The following is a 6,000-nucleotide window of genomic DNA, read 5'->3' on the forward strand; positions in this document are numbered from 1 at the left end:
CATCTTATAATTATAAAATTAACCCCAGCATTTTTTAATTAATATTTATATGATATTTGTCTACCCGGTAATTTTAATTTGTTCTTAAAATCGTTATTGCTATTTTTATAAAACAAAATGGGAAAAGTGGCTATTTACAATCTAGCCTTAATTGTATTTCAATTTCAGCCAATTTGGCACCCCTAATTAACCCAACTCAGCCCCAAATTCGAGCCCAAACTACCCAGACCAATTACCTTTAACCCGACCCATCACCTACTCAACCGACCCAGCCCATAACCCCGTTCAATCTCGGCCGTTGATCACTTAGATCAACGGCCACCATTGATTCTTTCCTTTTTAATTTCAAACGAACCCTAAACCTACCTCATTCCTTCAGAGACGCCGCCTTTGAATCCCTTCTTTCTCTCAACTCTCTCTCAACCCACCTCAAACCCTAGTCGCTGCCTCTCACTGAAACCATAATCCATGGCTTCCTAGGCTCATCGGAGACCTGTACCAGCCTCTCATGGCCTCTACGTGCTCGTCTTTGAGGTCTTATGACCAGATCTTGAAGGGGTTTCGACCAAGCCTTGCTTGATGACTGTTCTCCGGTCGTCTTCAACCTTTGTCCAGGCCAGCCAAGGCTGTTCGAGTTCGATCTTCGACTTTCCTACTTAGATCGATAGTTTTCAAAGCCTTTCTCATCGCCTGGGTTTCTTACAAAATCCTAATCTCTAAGATTCCTTCGATTTTATTTCAGATCTGCCTCGGATCTATATGTGTTTGAACTTTCTAAGCATCTTTCTCAAAGTTTCTTTAATTTTTTGCTTTCAAAACTCTTTATTCTTTGATTAGGGTTTTATGTTAAGGTATTTCGAATCTCTTCTCTGATTCTCGACATGTTTTACTGTGTTTTGCTTGTGTTTTTTTCTATCTGAGTTAGCATGTTTAAAACCATAATTCTTGAGATTTTGTTTGAGTTTCTTAGTCTGTTTGTTAACATTCGTTTACCTTATTTTTCTATCTGAGTTAGCATGTTGAAAACCCTAATTTTTGGAGTTTATTCGAGATTCTGAATTTGTTTGCTTGTTTCACTTGTTTATTGCCTCTAAACCTGACTGATTTTGAAAACCCTAGTTCTTTGGGGGTCTATTTGAGTTCCTGAAGTTCTTCGTCTATTGAAATTGCTCAATGTGATTCCTTTACTTCAACTCTTTTTTTCTTTATGTGACTCTTTTGGTTCTGAGTTCTTGCTACCTGTCAAACTCGACTATGATTTTCACTCGACTCTTTGCATGCCTCTGATCCTTTTCTCTATTACTAAACCACTGAAACTTGACTATCATGCTTCGAATGCTTGCTCTATGCTACTACTGTATGTTGTTTCTTTTGCCATAGCTTGGCCTCACATGTCTATTACTTGTGCATTCCTTTATATACTAAGTCTCTTCTGTGATTGATTTTCAAACTCATAACTGATTTCAAAACTTTTCCCTCTTACTCGCCTGTTAAGGGTTAATTGATTCTCTTTCTTGGTTTGGCCTTACTAAACCCTTTCCAAAAATAAGTACAATCATGTACTTGGACTTAAATACCTATTGTATGATTTTACTGCTCCTTTTATGGCAACAACCATTCTGCTTATAGACTGATTTTCTTTCCTTATTTTGATCCTGTTAGTATCCGTTTGAAAAATAATCCCTTGATTAAAGGGAAGTCTTGTGTTAATTGATTCTGATTGTGATCATGCCCATATTTGTGTTAAAGCTATACTTGTTACCTTATTCTTTACTCGTCTTCAGTACTATAAGTACCCCCCCCCCCAATTCTCTTTTGCATGACACTCACTAACACATTGCATATCACGAACACACACAGCATAAGTCACTACTTCTTCTCTCAAACACTCTTAGTTTTTCTTAAAAGCATTCGAGTTTTTCTCTAAACGCATAAGCTAGAATCCTCTTCTCTGATTGTGCTTTGGCTGCAAGTATTCTACTTTTCTTCCTGCTTACTTTTCTGCAACTGGTATGTCTCTTCTTGTTTAAATTTTGCCTCTCTCTTATGTGTTTATGCTTCAGTCTTCTCTTTGTTTATTTTACTGCTTTTTGCAAGTTTGTTTATTCTTGCTGCTATATGAATCCCCATCCCTAAACCCTTTGTATGTTGAGTTATGGTTCAGAAAACATGACAACACTTGATATTGGTGTTCATGTATATGGACTGGACTCCCTAAGTCCTAAACTCTTTCAATTCCCATTCCCTTTTCCCTTTATGTGTATTCTGAGCCTGAGACTTTGGTCTGGCAGTGTCCTAATCACTGTCCAGACCATAGTATGACCTTCAATAGGTCTGTGCTCTTCTTTGTTGGCTGAACAGGCCTAGTCAGGGGTGTTCCAGCCTATCCTATGGCTAGGCATGACCACCAGCCTGCCATGGCACTCCCTAACCCCCCTCTTGCACTTACACTCATTCTTAAAAACTAAGTTTTGCCCCTCTCTTGTGAGCCTTGCCTTGGGACCCCCTGAGCTCCCTCTGAACTTGGACACCTGAGGGTTGGCCCTTCCACACTGCACTATAACTCTTTCTAATTAATATCTTGGGTTTAAGCACTGCTTTGAGTTCTTGAAACTCCTTGGATCTCTGAAACACCCTAGATAAGAGAAGGCTTTGGAAATCTAGATCTCGGAAGTGGTTCAATCTCATATTGTTAGATACTAAGTTTGAATTAGGCTGCTCGGATATAGCTGTAATTTCTGATGTATTTTTATTTCTGTCTTATTTTTCTGGTTTGTAATAATTTGTATAAACTCGGGGATCTAGTGAAAAGGGGAGGGAATTTACTTTTATGCACAAAAGGGTAGAAACCATGCCTATAGGACTTTTATTGTTAATCTATGCAATCTCACAAGTAGAAACCATTCCTATAGGATCTAACTTTCTGATTTATGCAACTATGCATATAGATACCATGCCTATAGGGATTTGCATTTCTGCATTTATAATGATATTAGGCAAACAGTTAGGTTTAATGATAAATCAGCATATAGATATCATGTTTATAAGGCTGTTAACGTTTGAAAGGTATTAAAATCAGTAACTCATAGAGATCATGCCTATAGGAACTTCAAATCAGAATTGTTTCACTCGTCTAAAACAGTACTGACCCTTTTTGCTAAAACGAGCGACTTTCTGCACGTTTTCTGAACACTTAAAACTTTTCTTGCAACCAAATCAGTGCATCTCTTTCCTTCTTGATAAATATTCTCAAATCAGTGCATATTTTCTGAAAACTTACTGCTTTCCTGATAATTTGACAAACATTTTTTCAAATCAATCTGAATTCATTTCTTTATACTTATCTGATAAACCTTTTGAATCAGTCTACAATTCAGTTCTTTTGTGAAAACTCGGCAACTTTTTTTCTTAAACAAGTATGTTTTCTAAACCTCGTTTTACACCATTGTCTTTGTATTAAGTCTGCAATCTTTTCTGAAACTCATCTTATTCTGCAACTCCTTTACAATCAGTAGTTATGTCCCACACTTAAGGTAAAGTTGACTAATTAAAGTGGCTCAGTCTTTAACAACTGCATTCGAGCGAGCCTAATGCGGCTTCCTGTCTAAAAGTATGAGTTGAACCAGTCCGCTTATCGCTTTAATTTTAAAAACCAAACCAGTACATGCAAGACATGCTAAACTCCATGGCTTATCTAATTTAAGGAGGTTTACTTGAGCCTTACTTGCTTATCTGCCTCCACTTTTACTTGTATTATGTGTTTTGATTAACGCCTTAGTATTTTATCCTTTGAAACTCTCAAAAGGCCCTAAATCCCTTTCCCTTTAGGATTAGTAGTCCTAAATGCCTCCGGGACTGATAGGATTGGGACGGGTACTAGCATGCAATAAGTAACGAAACTTTCCGCGCTTTAATAACTTAACGGGGTGGGAAGGGTAGAATATGGATATGATGACCGGTGCACTAATATCACATGCGACCCCTCTTCCGAGGAGAGATTGCTGGATATTGCATTGATGTGATCCATATTGTTTGTAAACCTAGGACCCCTCTCCCCTTTACTTGTTAATTCTTTTTAAGTTTTCTTTTAAACTTTCTAAACTCCTTCTACTTCTTTTCTTTTTCAACTCTTAAACTTGTTTGCGAAACTATGTGAAGCCCTTTGCTTTATTTTTCTACTTGTCTTCTTAAAGTCACAATTGTAGCATGGCCGGGAACCACACTTGTGGATCCTGAGGGGTGCCTAACACCTTCCCCTCGGGATAATTTCTAGCCCTTACCCTAATCTCTAGTCTCTTCATCTCAAACCTTTCTTAAAAGTGTCCTAATTCACTATAATCATTAGGTGGCGACTCTTCAACTTCTAAGACCCAATTCTCGAAAGGGAATAGAATTGTCCTCCCAATGTCGTATACCCGATTTCGACCCGTAGAAAAAGGGGGCGTCGACAGTGGGCACCATTTTTAGAAGATTCAGAGGGGTGGCGTAAGAAGGTATTTTAATACAATTCAAACAATATTAAAGCGGTAAATAAATGGTTAATTAGCACATTAGGTGCACAAAATACAGTAATATCAACAATAAATGAAGCCAAGTAAAAATCATATTAACAAGCTTTAATTCTTGAACCCTGAACCAGAGATTCTGGTTTTGATCCCCAGCAGAGTCGCCAGAGCTGTCACACCTCCTTTTTCACACCCCGAGAGGGTATAAGGGAGTTTTTCTAATTTAAGTAACAATCGAAACGGGATTATTTATCAAATTCAAAGTCGCCACTTGAGATAATTTAATGTGTCCCAAGTCACCGGTTTTAAATCCCGAATCGAGAAAATTGACTCTATTTACTGTTTGTGAACACAGAAATCCGGCTAAGGAATTCTATTAACCCGGAAGAAGGTGTTAGGCATTTCCGAATTCCGTGGTTCTAGCATGGTCGCTTTGATCATACTTGGCTTAAACAAATTGTGTGATTACCTATTTTAGAATCTATGTGCATTTGCCTTTTTTAATTAAGAAATTATCTTTAAACAGGTCACGCGTACGTGTACCCATTTATTTGGCGCGTCAAAAATCATATCACGTGAACGTGTCCACAATTAATAATGCTTTATTATTATTAAGGAAGTTTGGCCGAAGTTGCGCGAATGCATACTCCAGTTTTGTTTTTAAGAATCATAATCATGTCACGCGAACGTGTCCACAACCACGATGGTATATTAAACGTGCCTAAGCCAGACTACAAACATTTGTCATTTTTATATTTAAGTCATAAGATTAATACGAGGGCCATGAATGATTAAATTGTGGATGGCACACCTCGAACTATATAAACTAAATTCAATTAGCGGCCTATTAGCAACCATTCTATTATTAAGAAAATTTGTTTGAAGTTGCATGAACGCATACTCCGAATTGGTTTTTAGAATCGTAATTATGTTACGCAAACGTATACACAATCACGACGGTATTTTAAACGCGCCTAAAGGCTTTTATACGAATATTAATCTATTCCTCAAAGATGACTCTCCCTTTATTTCATTAGTAATGTGCATTGATAAGCTAATCGACGACATATGAGTTAATCAAATCACGTAAACACTAAAGCTTGGATGTAAAGTAAACTTAGCATATATTTCAAAATCAATTGCAATTGTGATTTCAAACGTCCTCAATCAGACAAAATTTCGCGAAGGCCCAATCATTTTGAAACCAAGCTTTCTGATAAGTCAAATACATTTTGCTCACAGAGGAGCCAATTTGAGCCTACACAATTTATTTGAGTCAACTTCTTGGGCTCAAGGACTGAAAGAATTCAAGCTCATATTCATAACTTTATTTGGGCCACTCATGAGCCTGGCCCAATTCAATCTATATGCACAAATCAACACTAATTATGGATATATAGCCCTTACATAGAATAAATTAAACAAATAGGAATTACTGTATTGATTCCTCAACTTCAAAATCTCAACAAGTCAAGGAGATTGAATCACATCAAAA

Source organism: Nicotiana sylvestris, chromosome 2, assembly GCF_000393655.2.
Source record: "Nicotiana sylvestris chromosome 2, ASM39365v2, whole genome shotgun sequence".
Lineage (NCBI taxonomy): Eukaryota > Viridiplantae > Streptophyta > Magnoliopsida > Solanales > Solanaceae > Nicotiana > Nicotiana sylvestris.